This window comes from Cervus elaphus, chromosome 15 (genome assembly GCF_910594005.1).
Source record: "Cervus elaphus chromosome 15, mCerEla1.1, whole genome shotgun sequence".
NCBI classification, from domain to species: domain Eukaryota; kingdom Metazoa; phylum Chordata; class Mammalia; order Artiodactyla; family Cervidae; genus Cervus; species Cervus elaphus.
This window is the reverse complement of record NC_057829.1, coordinates 55,238,184-55,255,641: the sequence shown is the minus strand read 5'-3', so window position 1 is coordinate 55,255,641 and position 17,458 is coordinate 55,238,184. Positions and strand designations below refer to the sequence as shown.

Here is a 17,458-nt window from a genome sequence, read left to right as displayed (position 1 = left end):
TATGTAGGGACAAAAATCAAAAGCAATAATTATTTAATATCCTCAGGTCATATAATTTGGAAGGGCTTAAGACATCCTAATGACTTTTAAAGGTCCCTGTCCTTAAAATAATAATGTGTTTTGAATATGGGTTTTTAGACTGTGTAGGCACTTGATGGCATTGATTTTTCAATTCTGTGATAAACACTCTTCCCTTTATGAATTTTATTAGCATTCATTATTCAAATGGTATTCTTATTTACCTTCCACTGTTGACAAAGAACAGTAGAAAAGAAAGGTTCATGAGCATAAAATTGTATTTAAATTGTGATACAAACAGTAAAGAATAATGTTCTCTTTTGAAAAGATAAAGACTTCATATTTCAAAAAAATTATCCTAAGGCCAAATTACAGTGGCTAAGTGGTCTTGCCTTCTATGATGGGATTCAGAACAAATGATAGGAAACAAGCACTTGAGAATTGGTCGTGATTTCTCCAGCTTGCTTCAATCTTTCATATCACACATAATTGATGAGGCATCTGATTTGATCATTTTTCTCTACTCTGCAGGCAAATTTCCAACTGTTCTCATGGGGCTGGAAATAGCCCAGTATGACATGAAGTTTGCCCATCCAGACCTCACCGCCTTGGTCTTGACCATCCTAGTTTTGTTCTCATAAAGAAGCCACTGAGCTGAGTGATGACACAGCAGCTAGTAACATCATCTAAAGTCAGGGTGGACAGTATGAACGATGGATGAGGGATTGATTTGGTAAAAACCAAGGTCTTGTACCTTCAGGGAACACTCTAGAAATCTATATCCACTTAGCAGAGCCATTGCTCTTGCCATTTTGATCACAATTGGGGAAAAATGGCCATGATATCAGTGGCGAGTGATATCTAGCAGTTACCTCTTCTTCCATGCAATTTTGTTTGGTGCAAGGAGAATGACAAGCTCTGAAAGGTGGTGATGGACAGGGAAGCCTGGTGTGCTGCAGTCTGTGGGGTTGAAAAGAGTTGGACACAACTGAGCGACTGTACTGACTGACTGAAGGAGAATGACATTGCTTCATAGAAAAGACATGGTCTTCAGAATTCCAACAGGTCAGAGTTCAAATTACACTTCTGTCCATTTCCACTTGTATGATAGTGTGCAAATTAAATTCTCTAAGGATTTCTATAAAGAGTACATAAGATAAATGTGGAGCTCTTAGCAGAATAATAAGTGTTTTGAACTCAGTAAATATGTTCATTGATGTAGTTGATATTCTCTGCTAAGCCCCATCCAAAAAAGACGGACTTTTCAATATTACTGTGAAAAAGGAAGAGGTCATTCAGAATCAAGTCTTGACTACACCTCATTTTAACTTTTTTCAGATATAAAACTTCACCTATACTAGGTGTTTTCAGTAGTGTGCATATGTTAATCCCAAACTTCTGATTTATCCCTCCCTCCCATACCTTTCCCCTTTATTAAGCATAAATTTGCTTTCAAAGTCTGTGAGCCTGTTTCTGTTTTGTAAATAGGTTCATTTGTATCATTTTTTAGATTCCACACTTATAAGTGATAATCATATGGTATTTGTATTTCTCTGTCTGACTTCCTTCACTTAGTACGATCATCTCTAGGTTCATCCATGTTGCTGCAAAATGGCTTCATTTCATTCCTTTAATGGCTGAGTAGTATTCCATTATATAAATATACCACTTCTTATTTATCCATTCATCTGTTGAAGGACATTTACTTCCATGTCTTGACTATTGTGAATAGTGCTGCAATGAACATTGAGGAAGTGCATGTATTTTTTTAAATTATGGTTTTCTCCAGATGTATGGCCAGGAGTGGGATTGCTGGAGCATATGGTAGTTCTATTTTTAGTTCTTTAAGGAACCGTCATACTGTTCTCCACAGTGGTTTTACCAATCTACATTTACACTAACAGTGTAGAAGGGTTCCCTTTTCTCCACTCCCTCTCCAGCATTTATTGTTTGTAGACTTTGATGATGGCCATTCTGACCGGTGTAAGGTACAAATCAGTTTCTCAATCACAGCATTCTGGAACATGGGCAACAAGCATTTCTTCTGCTCATAGTTCATTGGCTAAAACAAATCACAAGTTCATACTCAGATGCTGGTGGAGAATGTGGAGTTGGAGGTGACTGGTGAGAAATGTAGTCCCTCGTTTCAGCTCCCTCCCCAAATGACTCCACATTGTGGAAGGGGAGAGTGAATTTTGGTGGACAGCTAGCCATTTCTTCCATACACCCTCTTCAGTAAAGAGAATAAGGCAGTGGTTCTCAACCTAAGGTTGGAGTCCTACCAAAAGATAAACACTGAAAAGTAATTTTACTATGAGGTCATTTTCTTTCCATTAAAAGAGAGATATATTCTAGATTAGAATAAAATTTTCTCATACATAAACTAAAACACGAGATTTCAAGCAAAGATGTTTCCATCACCACTCAAACACACACACACATAAATGAGTATCCATTGTCCTTGTTGTAAGTGGAAAGGCTTGAGGAATATTTAAATACTTGTGGAAAAACATGTCATAAATTTTCAGTTCAGTCACTCAGTTGTGTCTGACTCTTTGTGACCCCATGGACTGCAGAACGCCAGGCTTCCCTATCCATCACCAACTTCCAGAGCTTGATCAAACTCATGTCCACTGAGTTGGTGATGCCATCCAACCATGTCATCCTCTGTTGTCCCCTTCTCCTCCTATCTTCAATCTTTCCTAACATCAGGGTCTTTTCCAATGAGTCAGTTCTTAGCATCAGGTGGCCAAAGTATTGGAGCTTCATTTTCAGCATCAGTCCTTCCAATAAATATTTAGGACTGATTTCCTTTAGGATTGACTTGCAATCCAAGGGATTCTCAAGAGTCCTCTCCAACACCAGAGTTCAAAAGCATCAATTCTTTGGCAATCAGCCCTCTTCATGGTCCAACTCTCACATCCATACATGACTACTGTAAAAACCATAGCTTTGACTAGACAGAACTTTGTTGGCAAAGTGATGTCTCTGCTTTTTAATATGCTGTCTAGGTTGGTCATAGCTTTTCTTCCAAGGAGCAAGCGTCTTTCAATCTCTAGGCTGCAGTCACCATCTGCAGTGACCTTGCAGCCCAAGAAAACAAAGTCTGTCACTCTTTCCATTGTTTTCCCATCTATTTGCCATGAAGCAATGGGACGGGATGCCATGATCTTAGTTTTTTGAATGCTGAGTTTTGACAGCTTTTTCACTCTCCTCTTTCAGTTTCATCAAGAGGCTCTTTAATTCCTCTTCACTTTCTACCATAAGGGTGGTATCATCTGCGTATCTGAGGTTATAGATATTTCTCCTGGAAATCTTGATTTCAGCCTGTGCTTCATCCAGCCCAGAATTTCACATGATGTACTCTGTATATAAGTTAAATAAGCAGGGTGACAATAAATAGCCTTGATTTTAGCAGTCCTTTTTCTCCTTTTAAGTATTTCTTCTCTTCCTTTGATAATGTAGTCTTACAACAGATTTTAGAAATAAGAGATTTCCTCCTCTTTCCTCTTTGGCCAAAGAAGAAGCTCTGACCTTGGTGTCTGTAGTGGAAGTGCAATGCTTTATTTGTCTTAATTCACATGAGTGACTGAGGAAAGCATGGGAACATACTTCGCTGAATTCTACCCCATCCTCAGAGCTTCTTGTTGTAGACAGCGTTGTTTTCCCTACCCTTTATCTTAAAGTAGATAGCTGTCAAAAAGAAAGGAATAAGATGACAGTCTAGAAATCTCATGGTAATGCATATAAATAATTTATAGTCCTAGACTGGTTTATAGTCTAAAGGTACAGAAAATGGGAGGCCATGGGGGAACGTGTTATAAGACAAAGGGAGAGATTTGGAGAGTGAGCAGGCTGAAGCCTAGGAGTGGACCTCAATGAGAAAGGGGATAGCAACATGCATTGGTGGAGGTCACACTGAGGCAGGTTCTGGGCTTAGGACCCAACTTTCTCTTTCTCACCACCTGCAGACCACTGTGGTATCTTGGTATATCTCAAGAGAGTATCTTCAATTCTTGCCTCACAAGTGAAGTTTATTGTTGTTGTTTAATTGCTAAGTTATGCCAGACTCTTTGCAACCCCATGGACTGTAGCCTCCTAGGCTCCTCTGTCCATGAGATTTCCCAGGCAAGAGTACTGGAGTGGGTTGCCATTTCCTTCTCCAGGGACCTTCCCGACCCAGGGATCAAACCCACGTCTCCTGCATTTGTAGACAGATTCTTTACAGCTGAGCCACAAGGGAAGCCCCCAAGTGAAGTTTATTCACCTGTAATACTTGGAATGGGCAACATTCATCTCAAAAACAAAATTTTCTCCAGAGAGAAAAGGGATTTTTCAAAGTTTACCTAATTCATCTTGACCTATCACAGGAGAAATGCTTTGCTAAAAACTGTAGTGTAAACAAGCTGTGCTGCAGGGTAAGGCAACCCCTACTTCACAGAAACCAGGTGAAATGCTTTCTGGTTCTGCAGCCTGGGGTGGTTGTTGTTCAGTCACTCAGTCGTGTCTGACTCTTTGTGACCCCGTGGACTGCAGCACGCTAAGCTTCCCTGTTCTTTGCCATCTCCTGGAGTTTGCTCGAACTCATGTCCATTGAGTCAGTGATGCCATCCAACCATCTCGTCCACTGTCATCCCCTTCTCCTCCTGCCTTCAATCTTTCCCAGCATCAGAGTCTTTTCTAAGAAGTCGACTGTTTGCATCAGGTGGCCAAAGTATTGGAGCTTCAACTTCAGCATCAGTTCTTCCAATGAATATTCAGAGGTGATTTCCTTTAGGATTGACTGGTTTGATCTCCTTGCAGTCCAAGGGACTCTCAAGAGTCTTCTCCAACATCACAGTTCAAAAGCATCAATTCTTCAGCACTCAGCCTTCCTTATGGCCCAACTCTCACATATATGACTACTGGAAAAACCATAGCTTTGACTAAATGGAGCTTTGTCGGCAAAAGCCCATAAAGCCAAAGCCTGGGGAACCTTATGCAAATCCTCCTTTCTATATACACTTTTGGAAGAAGTGCCCGTGTCCTCAGTCACTTCAGTCATGTCTGACTGTGACCCTATGGACTGTAGCCTACAAGGCTCCTTCATCCATGGGATTCTCCAGGCAAGAATACTGTAGTGGGTTGCCATTCCCTCCTCCAGGGGATCTTCCTGACCCAGGGATCAAACCTGGCTCCCCTGCATTGTAGGCAGATTCTTTATCACTGAGCCAACAGGGAAGGAAATGATATAAAAGGTCCCGATGTATTGCAGCAGAGGGAGAAGCTGAGCCAAGAGGAATCCGTGCCCTGTTCTTGAGAGAAGCCAGCCTCAGAGGATGCAGCCACCCAGGATAAAATGGCGTTGGTGGAAGTGCAAGGGTGTTGGATAGAGAAAGAGTCACAGAGTGGGCACCAGAAGCTCCTGTGACCTTGCAGGAGACACATAACTGATGGCTCTGGTCCAGTAGGTTTGCTGAGTGATGGCTTCAGGGAAGATGGGCCAGGCCTTGGCTGGTCAGCAGGGAGATGGTGGAGATCCCAGGGAATGCTGCCTGTACTGAGCGAATAGGACGTGACCAATCATGTACCTCAGATAAGAGCTGGCCACTCAGTGGACAAGGACATCTCAACAAGAGGTCAGTAACACAGCCATAAAAGAAGTTAAATAATGCCATATACAGCAATGTGGATGGACCTAGAGATTATCATACTAAGCAAAGTAATTCAGAAAGAGACAAATGCTATCACTTATATGTGTAATCTAAAATATGACACAAATGAACATATCTGGTGACTCAGACTGTAAAGAATCTCCCTGCAATGCAGGAGCCCTTTGTTTGATCCCTGGGTCAGGAAGATCCCCTGGAGAAGGGAATGGCTATCCACTCCAGTATTCTTGCCTGGAGAATCCCATGGACAGAGGAACCTAGCAGGTTACAGTCCATAGGGTTGCAAAAAGTCTCACATGACTGAGCATCTAATACACACACACATAGCACATGAAACAAAAACAGACTCACAGATATAGAGAACAGATTGGTGGTCGCCAACATGGGGAAGAGGTGGGAGAGAGAGGACTGGGAGTTTAGAATTAAGAGATGCAATTATTATATATATGATGGATAAACAACAAGGATCTATTGTATAGTAAGAGAACTATATTCAATACCCTATGATAAACCATAACAGAAAAAGAATGAGAAAGAACAGATGTATGGTCACTGAGCTGTATAGCAGAAATTAAATACAACATTGTAAATCAATTATAATTCAATAACATTTTTTTAAAAAAAGAACTACAGGATGACACAAGGACCCATATATATAACAGTTGCCTCTGTTTTCCAGAGGAGATGCATGATTTGCCATCCTTACTGATTCCATCTTGGGGAGGGAGACGATATGGGATGGACACTTGAAAGATAAACATAGCCTGGTAGGGAGCAGAAGCTTGAACCCAAAAGAGACTGAACTAAACAAGAGGAAAACTATTTAATCCTAGCAGAGACTGAAATACATTGATTGTCAAGATGGTTCTTCTTACAACTCCCAGCCCCTCTGGAAGGAAATCATTCCAATTTATATATCTCACCTCCTTTTTAGACATCTGAGTATGCTGTATAAAAAATGTTGACCCCATGATAGCTGCATAATTTATACCTAGCAGAAGACTTATCATACAGCATATGCTCAGAATATATATGTTGTATAAAGATTTCAGACATAAGGCAAACTCCTCTATTAAACCAAAAAACAAGTTAACGTCATGTTCCATTTCTGTGTACAGAGGTAATTTTTATAATCATATATATTTGCATAATATATTTTTAAACTCAAGTTGAAAGCCAAAGCTATTTTACTGCAACCGATTAAAAGTACTTACAATGGCCAAGTCAAAACATGCAATATGAAAGAGGATTAAAGTGATCTGAAAAATAGACCCATGCCTCATACACACCTCAATTCTGCAACTGTTCTGGGGAGACAGTAATGTTTTGTCCTATATTTTCTCTTTTTTCATTTCTCTATTTTGTTACTCAGACTTTATGAGCCCCAGGGCAGTTTTGTGTCTCTGCATTGACTCTAAATAATGGGATTAAAAAAAAATTTTTTTTTAGGTAAAAGCAAAGGGGTGAAAGTGGGTTTAGTATGTGGAGGCAATAATAACTTTTATATATAATATTTTAACTGAAATCAGCTGGCTTCTTCAATTTCTTTGTAAAAGAAGAATGAATTTCATGAAGGGATGGCTTGAGGATTTTAATATTTATACAAGATGCATAAGGGAATATTTTTACAAGGATAAAACAGATGTTGCTAAAGGTTATCTACACCATAAAATAGCCAGTAGAAAATTTAATATTATAAACAAAAACTTTTGCACACACAGAACATAAAAGAGGCTAAAGTTCTCCTCCCAAACAAAGCAATTTAAATAACAACTCCAGTAATGGACTTCTGTCTTGACCCATTAACTTACAAGGACAAGGTTAAATAAAACGAAGCTCACAAATAGCACAATAATTTTGAATTGGTTGTTGGCTTGGTTGGTTGGTATGTTTGTTTTTGCAAAATGTCATTTTCCCCTGGCACCAGGTAGGTTGTCAGAGACATTCTATGCCCATACTGACAGAGCAAAGCGGGAGAGTTTTGGGTTATCATATCTATAACTTTGCCCCAATTCTTTCACTTTTCTAAAGAACTTAATTTTACTCTCCTAGATTATCATTAATCTTCCTGTTCTCAGGCTCTGCTACATTATGATTCAAATGTTATAGTGGACATTTTCCAAGGAGAACTCTGTTTCTCTTTACATATTTCAACCTTATCAGCCCATTGGAAGGGTAATTTAGTTTTTCCCCTGTCTAAAGTGATCCATCAGAGCCTGAACTGTTGACACTCTGTGCTGTCAAGTTATTTAAACCAGGCTGGTAATGGGGCCAGCTTGCCAATGTGGAAGCACCCGTTGACTGCTTGACAATTTTCCTCAATAAGCCCCCAAATGATCAATGTGCTATCCTGCTGAGAAAACCTATAAAAATCTCTCATCAGTTGTATAATTCTGTTGTGGCCATACGGGCAAGTGGGAAGGATGGAGAACATAACTTTGCACTTGAAGTTCCTCACATCCTACTGCACAGATTTTCAGCAACTATCCAGGATCCTCAAAGTAACTGTGAACTAAATTCCTATAAGATCTATAAGCCTACAGAAGGTTTGTTTTTCCAAAGCTGCCTCTCGTGACTCTCATCTGTTGCCACTCTGTCCTCGTGTTCCCCCACGTTCTTGACTATGAAAATAAGAACTATTGACTAAAGTGATAAAGATATGCAGCCTCATAGCAACACAGCAAAGTCCAAGAGACAGATAAGAAAACTGGTGTGTGGGGGGGGGAACTGCCCAGTAAGAATGTTATACAGAAATTCTCTTACCTTTGATTCTGAGGATTCAAATCCCCTCAGCAATTCCTGCTTACTAGAAGTATCCAGGCTTCAGCCACTCAATTCACTTTCACTAGAGGCAATGCAATCTTGAATCCTCTCTCACTGTTAGGAAACTATTCCTGAAACTCAGATGTTTCAGCCATCACCAGCCAGCTAAGAGTACAAATGTATTTACATTAACCCCATAAAACTCCTGCTATGAAGACTCCCCATTGCTCTTTAGTTAAAAATACTCAGAGAAGAGAGTTGACCTTCCCCAAATATTTCTGAGATTCCTCCAAAACACTTATAATTCAACGGTTTTCTAGGTCCCAGAAGTTGTGGGTCCTAGGTATGATTGTTTTGCCTTTTGAAGTCCCCACATCAGTCGGTTGAAGGAGACAGTGATGTCTCAGCATATAAACCAAACTACTGCAACTGCTTTTGTCATGTTCCCAGGTCATCAGGAGTCACTGATGACCTCTTCCAGGCAACTAAACTATTTTTTCCTGGGTCTGGGAAAGAGAACCATGAGTTTGTTTCTTAAGAGATACCTCTTTGAGAGGGAGTTCCCTCAGGAGAACCACTGAGATCTTACTGACATCATTCTTTTATGCCATCACCCAAGGGTTGGAGGGCTAGATCCTGGTATTGAAGGGCACTGGGCAGTGAAAGAAGTCAGCAAGGACTTGCTTCTGGCATAACTACCAGGGGCATCCCTATGGATTGAGGAAGGGTTGTTTGTTGGTGGATTTAGGAATGAAAATGCTCATGTCACACGTATTTCATCACCCTCTCACTTATCCAGGTTGTGTCAGGGCTATGTTTACACAAAATTACAGTGTGAAAGCTGAAGCTGCTAATTTGGAGAGATTCTCCATCACCAAGCAAGGATATCCCAGGCCAGCTGGACTGAACTCAGCTGAGGCTGTGCCTTCAGCTATGAATGACAAGGAAGTTCTGGGTCACTGCTGGCTCTGAGGCAATCTGTCCGTAGTGCCTGGTTGGACAAATTCCAAACTCTTTTCCTTCAACAGCTCCCATCACAGATGGGCAGTAAATGGGCCTGGGAAAGCTGGCAAGGAGGTGGGCTTCCTTCCATCTTGGTGGTGAGTCCCTCTGGCGGTGGGGTGGGTGGGGGGCAGGAGACGTCTCTGGTAACTGTCCTTCTAAGTACATTTTGGAAATACTTAGGTTTGTGAGGCCAACTGCTGCATATTTTTGTTATTATAACTGCCTGTGATAAGCACACTTTACCCTGTATCTGTGAGTAGAAAACCCTCTGATTCCAGGCCCCCTGCTCTTGTCTCTGCCCAGCTGATGGTTGCCTCTGATTCTGTGTGTGTGTGTTTCCATTTAGCTTTCCATCTAGGAAAGGCTATCAAGTCCCTTGCTTACTTTGGTCTTTATGTCCCTCGGATCTGCTCCCTTCCCCTTCTCTGCTCTGCTGTGTCTCACGTTGTTTCACAGGCTCATGTGTCAGCTGGCTTCTGGCAAACGCCTGGCCTGTGGAAAGACAGGCAGGTGATTGTGGAGTCAAAGAAAGAACCCAAGTGATTTTTCCCTCTACTTCACTATCTTGGGCATCATCTCAGCCATTGACCATGTCTCTTCTATTGCTCCAGCTCCTGCCAAGTGACAGGAATTCTACTTTCTGACTGGTGACTTTAGTCCTTGGGCTACAGTAACCCCAGACCCCTGCCTACAGCTGCTAGCAGCTTCTTGCTGTTGCTGATGTCTGAGCTATCTGACTGCTCCCTATATAGATTTTTAGCTTCATCATTGGTGATACCCATTCACTCTGTTAAATATTTACAGTATTTTTTTTTCCTGGTTGAATCATGACCTATGTTGAGGGTAATATTGAGTTATGGATCATACTAATGTTGAGCTGGATGGAAAACTTCATGAGAAAGAGCCACTAGAACTGTATATGTGATTGCATATAGGAGCTGAAGACCGTGACTAATAAAATATGACTCCAATATCTTTGTAATCAATCAGTTTCAGTACCAGAAAATGAACTCAAGAGATAAAGCAGTGATTAAGAAATGAAGACTGCTGTTGGCTTTCCACTAAGAAACTTATGTGAGTTCTGGGCAGGTTTCAGACCATATTATCACAGGCCGTCAGGCCAATCCTTTAAGCAAAATTTTGGGCAGTGAGGGACATCATGGTTGATGATGCTGTAAGTTATTTCAATAAGGTAGCAAAAACATCTGGGTTCTCAGAGTTAATATAAATGAAACCAGAAGAGTGAGAGTAGAGAGAAATGGCATAAAACATGGAGGATAAGAAGAAACTCAGCAGTGCTGGAAATGATAACCTCTACCCCAGAGGTTGCCAAACCACAGCCCACTGGCCAAATCTATTGGCTGCCTGTTTTTGTCAATAAAGTTTTATTAAAACACAGCCACACCTGTTTATTTACACGCATCATCTATGACTGCTTTTGAGCTTCAACAACAAAATCGATTCGTTGAAGCAACATCTCTCAGAGCCTAAAATGTTTCCCTTTGATCCTCCACAGAAATTTTCCAATCCCTGCTTTAGTCTCACATGTAGCAGTCCACAAGCCCTTCCTGATGAAGTCCCAACATTTCAAAGCAGAATTAAACTCACTTGCATCTGTGCTCTCATGGCTCTGTTTATATACAGCATTATCACACCGATCACATTGTAACTCGACTCTGCAGAGATTGTGCTCACCCATCTCCCCATGGGTTAGAGCAAAAACCACCTTGTCAACCCACTTCCATCTAGCCCCTGCACAAATTGCCAACATGATCTTGAGTCAGGCTATTTCCATTTTCAACAACTCCCCACCACAGCAGCTCCTATCACATTTAGGATAAAACTTCAGTGCTTTACTGTGGTCTCGAGGTCTCTGCCTGCAACTAGGACCCCATGTCATACAAAGTCCTGCTCCAGCCATGCTGCCTCGCTTACAGCGTCATGCCAAACTTGTTCTCCTCTCAGGGCTTTTGAAATTATAGCTCCCCTGCATGGAAAACTCCTCTTCCAGATCTTCCCCGCTGGCCACTTCCTCATATTCATATCTCAGTACAGATGTCACCTACTCAGAGAAGCTGTTGCTAATGATCCCAGCAAAGTGCTACACTCTCTAGTGCATCATTCTATATCAGTTCACCCACTTTATTTTATTCATAGCTCTCATGGCCATCTGAAATTATCTTGTTTATTTGTTCACTTATTCATTAGCTGTCTCCAACAATGCCAGCTTGCTAAAGCAGGGACCTTGTATCTTGGGTTTATTGTTGCATTCTCAATGTTTAGAATAATTCCTGACATTTAGGTGTTCAATAAAGATTTGTGAATCCATGAATGAATGATTTATAGAAGCATTCATTGATTTGTACTTTGTGTCAAGCCAACAGCAAGCTCCTAGAGGTCAATGATCACAATTGTTATATCTTTGGGACATAACATGATGCCTAGAATTCAATTAATGCACTTACTAAAGGTTTGTTGAAAAAATCATTGTTATTGAGTGAATACTTCAAGATAATGAAAATGCATGCAACCATAGAAAAAATGGAATATACAAAATGAATTAGTTTAAATATTAAGGTATTCTTATGACAAATATTGATATATTGAACATTACAAGTTTTAAGAAATTTCAGAGAACGGTCATGGCTCCAGTTTACTTAATTGGCTGATTATCTTTGCCTTCAAACTATAACAAATATCTGCAAACATCTTTGTACAAATTTTCGGTTTGTTTGTACTGTATGTGTTCATCCATAGGTAAAGCCGACAGGTTTTCTCACCTGCTAATAAAAAAGATTGCAAACCTAGCATCTTCAAAAATAGTGCACTTCAGACCCAATCATGGAGTTAGAAGTCTGACAGTATTGCAATGAAAAACATAAGAGAAGAGTCTATTTCTCTCCAAGTTCTGTCTTTGATGACACTAATCATGCCTGCTTTTGTTAGTTCAGGTTTGGTTCAAAATGAATAGGGAATAGAGTAGACAGCTGAATGTCATGCTCTTTTTCTTTCTAAGGTAATTTACCCCCTGAAGAAAGAGAAAAATCAGTTTTTGCAGGTGCAAATTCATTCAAAGTCAGCTATCCAAAATCCAAGTCTTGTAAGTAAAGATGCTATGCCTTGAGGTTCAGATCCCAGCTACTGAAATGAATGACTAATGAACAAAGAAAATGGTCCTAATTCCACAAGAGATGGAGCCTTAAACAGCGCCTACCTTCTAGCTGCTCCCATGCACGTGTGTTCAGGTCCAATGCAGTTCCGTGCCAGCACACTTGCAGTTGGAGGAGGGGTAAATGTGTCATCTGGGGAGGCAGCTGTCAGGCCTGGCAGGGCGCAGTCACTTCTCAGGGTCACAGCATTCCAGCATCTGCTCCTCAGCTTTGCAGATCCAGAAAATGAAATGTGTCAGTGTGCTTGTAGTTGATTAATCCCCAGGAATTTACAAGAGACTGATGTACAAAGCAGACTGCCAATTTACCAATTTATACTAAGAAATGTAACTGCCAAACGGTTCCGAACATTTATGTCAGCAGGAGAAGGCAGCCTGCTAAAGACATGAGGAGGTCAATCATAATCCAAAGTTTGGTGGGTAGTCACAGACTTGGCACGTATGGATTGGAGCAGGAGGGGGAAGTTGGATGACCTTAAGATCTGGTGTCATTAAAGCTGACCCATCCATCTCCAAACTGGGATTGACCTGCCAGGAAGGCAGGACACTTGGATTCTCTGGCCAGTGCTGGAAACACATAGACAATTCCTGTTCACTGGCCTTCCCTTTTCTAGATTCCTTGCTGGACACCCACATATTCTGCCTTTACATATATTAATGCCATTGAATAGGGTGTGCCTTTTTTCTATGTTCAGTGAGCCCTTATTATTAACAGTAATGAGCTAATATTAATATTTATTGAGTGGTAATAAGTGCTGGATGTATGCTAACTTCACAGTCAATTCTGCTTAAATGCTTGTTTTGAAAACACTAAACTTGTTTAAGAACCATATATTAGGGAACAGTTTGAACATACTGCGAATTCATTTGCTTATACACAACTTTGTCTGCAGGAACCCCTAGGCCAAAGCAAAAACTCAATGGAATCCAACCGCTATGAATATACAAAGTGTATACATGGACATAGATCAGATCTCTACCAGCTGCCTCAGTTCACCACATGAGTCAACTCATCCATATCCAGTGTCACAACTTTCTTTCCAATTTCAGATACACACACCCCCTCACCACCAATCTGGCTTCCCTGGTGGCTTGGTCCGTAAAGAATCCACCTGCAATGCAGGAGATTGACTGCAGTACAGTGGGCCTGGGTTCAATCCCTGGGTCGGGAAGATCCCCTGGAGAAGGAAATGGCTACCCACTCCAGTATTCTTGTCTGGAAAATCCCATGGACAGAGGAGTCTGGTAGGCTACAGTCCATGGGGTCATAAGAGTCAGACACAGCTTAGGTACTAAACCACCACTCCCAACCCATCCACTGCTCCACCATAACCCACAAGCTGCAACCCTCTGGCACCCAGTTTCACAGCCAACTCCAGGTCTTTTCACAGGGCCATATTTACTGTAGTATCTATGTATTTCTTAACCACTTATCATGTAAAATTGCTCTAGTATTTCCATTAAAGTATCCTCCTCTTTTTTGTGTTTCACCAGTGTTTTAGTGTTGTGCTTCTAACCTCATTTCTCCTGTAAGTTTGTGGTTTGTGTACTTCTGCACAGCACAGTGACTTTAGGAAATGCATATGTTGCATTATAGTAGAACTGAATGTACCTTATTATCCTATTTAAATCTTGCAAAAAGTATCATTTTTCATTGGAGGACACTGATATTCCAGGGGTTTGAGTAATTTACCCAAGAACAAAGAGTTGGTGAGTAGTTAAGCAAAGATGCAAACTCTCTATTCTAACATACTCTGATAGCTTTGGGCTCCTAATCTGATATAGGGCCAACTTGTCTTTTCAGGTGGTTTCACCAAGAATAATTGATTTCAGATACTCAGAAGTAGGGCGGTAGAGTAGTAAAAATATGCTTTTTGGAGCCCTGCTGCTGAATTCAGATCCTGGCTCTGTCACTTACAACCTGTGTGACAATGGGTGAGTTATATAATATGGCCAACTGTTGCAAAATGGCCCAGGAATCTCCCTCCTTATACCCTTGCCCTTTGAAAAATGCTTTGCCATCAAGAGGCAGATTCTATTTTCCTCACCCCCCCCCTCCCCCGGCTCTGGGTTGTCACTCTGAACTGCTCTAATGAACAAATATGGCAGAAGTGGCACTGTACCAGTCTCGAGGTTAGACCTCAGGAGCCCTTGAATGCTTCACTCATTCTCCCGGAAAACTGCCACCACCGTGTGAACAACCCCAGACTTGGCCTGTGAAGTGATGAGAGATGACGTGGTCCAGTCACCCCAGTACCCCCAGATAACTCATGAAAGGCCGAAAGTGTGAGTGAGGCCATGACAGACTTCCCACCCCCAGTGAGTCAGCAGCTAAGTACAGATACATGAATAAGGCCAGCTGACATCAACCAGACCCAGATCAGCAGAATTATTATTTTTTGAGTTACTAGATTTGAGGTTATTTGTTACACAGAAAAAAACACACCTGATGCATTTAACTTCTCTGTACATGAACTACCCAATATGTAAAATGGGAAAAATAACAGATCTGGGAGGGTTAAATGAGTTAAGGATACAGAGACAGACTCAGAGTAATACCTTGGGTGTTAACAAAAATGAAGACTTAAACACCAATAGTTTATTATTATTATTATTTCTCAAGGTTCTGAGGGTTGACTGGGCTTGGGTGATTCATGCTGAGGGTCTCTCAGACAAATGCAGGCAGACAAAGGTTCGGGCTGGGGTCGCTTTTTTTTTTTTTAATATTTATTTGTTTGGCTGCAGCAGGTCTTAGTTGTAGCACATGGGATTTTACCTCTGGCCTGTGAACTCTCAGTTGCCACATGCAAACTCATAGTTCCAGCATGTGGGGTCTAGTTCCCGGACCAGAAACGGAACCTGGGCTCCAGCATTAGGAGCATGAAATCTTTGCTACTGGACGGCTGGGGAAGTCCCAGGGCTGGGGTCTTCTTGAGAGCTTCTTCACTTACCTGGTGGTACCTCAGCTAGAAGACTCAAAAGGACCAACAGGAGCACATCTCTCTCTCCCTTTATTCTTTGGGGTCTCTCCAAATAGTGAATTTGCATAAGTTAGGCTTTTTCCTTGGCATATGTTGATTCTCAGAATCCCAAGAGAAGGCAGGCAAAAGCTGCATGATCTTTTCCATTCTTGGCTTGAACACCACGCTGTCCCCCTTTGCTGCATTCTCTCCATCCAGATCGTCACAAAGTCTTGTCCAAGTCTGAAGAGGAGGGCCGTACACTCAAGTACGGATGAGAGCTGTGTGAGAGAATTCATAGCTGTGTTTTAGGAACACAATGATCTCTTTACATACAGTTATCATTACATCCTTCTCCCAGCAACCCTACTAAGGGCAGCAAAAACTGTGTATCTTTTATTATTTGAAGATGTAGTTTTAGACTGTTTTAGGTTCACAGAAAAATTGAGAAAAAGAGATTTCCTGTAAATTCCCTGCTCCCCCACACGCGCTGACTTCCCCATCACCAACATCTCCCACTACAGTGGTACCTTTGTTACAACTGTTGAGCTGACATTGACCCATCCACTTTTAACATGAGGAAAACATGACTCAGAAAGATTGAATAATTTGCTGAAAGTCACAAAACTAGACATTCTCAGAGCTTTCACTCCACCCAGGATGTTTTTAGCCAAAACCTGTAATTTTAACCCATATGTGACACTACTAATCACATCTAGGTTTCCTGACCATCATGTTTAGTGGGCACAAAAATCTCTGAACTGGGAGGTAAGCGGCTGTCACTCCCACATGGGACACTGAATACACTAATGGAATGTAAGTAGCCAATCAAACCCTTCTTCTGGACCTTTCTCATAAGCCTGTTTATACTCTAAAATTACAAAACAATTGGTTTACTACAGATAAAGAAGCACCGAACAGTAGACAGGTAAGAATTTAGAGACAGAGGAAGCAAAAGAGACAGGGCAAAGGTAACCGAAGCAGCCTGGTACAGATAAAATAACAATTCTTTATATTTATATTAGTATTTTAAAAGTCAGATTTACATGGGTTATTTCACTCACCAGCAACAAAAAGAAAAGAGGTGTTATTTTATTCGATACCTGTGAAAGGACAAAAATGAAATCTCCTTCCCATAGACACACCACTGGGAATGACAGAGCTGAGTTTGTAACTCAGGCATGGAGTCCTAGTCCTAACAGCTGCCTACTACCCACAGGTACAGTGGGGTAACTTATCCCACTCCTGTTGAATATGCCATTTAACTGCTTCTGCTTGAGTTTCTATGTCTTTACACTTTGAGGGGGTTGTTCAAATAGCTTTTAATGTCCCTTCTCTGATTTTTCGTGCATCATGGTAAAAGTGTCATGGCTTGCTCTGATGCCCCGGAAGGTAAGAATGAGCCTGATTAAAATTATCTTTAAGAATCCCTTGGTTGCGTTTCATATTGAAAGCTGATACACATCATTGTTTAGTTTTCCCCCCTGTGTTTTTCCTATTGGGGTTTCCTTTGATGAGCCCCAGATGAAGTCAATGACTTTGGTTAAAGGTCTAAACTACATTCAGTGTAGAGACATGCTCGGCCTGGAAACTGAGACTAGCCAAAGGGGCAATTGATTCATTCCCGGTATAATAGTCACCATCTCAATGGAATGGCTGGCAGATAAAACTATAGTATGAAATTTCTATTTAATATTGGGTTATTGGATTTTCCTTTGTTTGTTGGCTTTTCTCCATTGGTTGTTTTTTCCTGTTTGTTCTTAAAAGGCTGGGCACATAGAGATCACTTAAGTATCATCCAATACTATTATTAAGTAAGAAAATATAAAGAATTGGGAGCCATAGTTGGACAGAGGAAGGATAGTCACAAAACTATATATGTAATGAAGCAT

At 41.1% G+C, this 17,458-nt stretch overlaps 1 long non-coding RNA gene across 1 annotated transcript in view; it reads right to left on the bottom strand.

Moving 5' to 3' along the window:
* Positions 1-8,440: 8,440 nt before the first annotated feature.
* LOC122708986 overlaps positions 8,441-17,458 on the bottom strand; it is a 255,778-nt gene continuing 246,760 nt past the window's right edge. Inside the window, exons 2-5 of the long non-coding RNA XR_006345373.1 lie at positions 15,558-15,847; positions 12,652-12,815; positions 9,822-9,929; positions 8,441-8,597 (exon numbers count right to left, since the gene is read on the bottom strand). This is a non-coding gene — a long non-coding RNA (uncharacterized LOC122708986). The remainder of the gene's footprint in view (positions 8,598-9,821; positions 9,930-12,651; positions 12,816-15,557; positions 15,848-17,458) is intronic.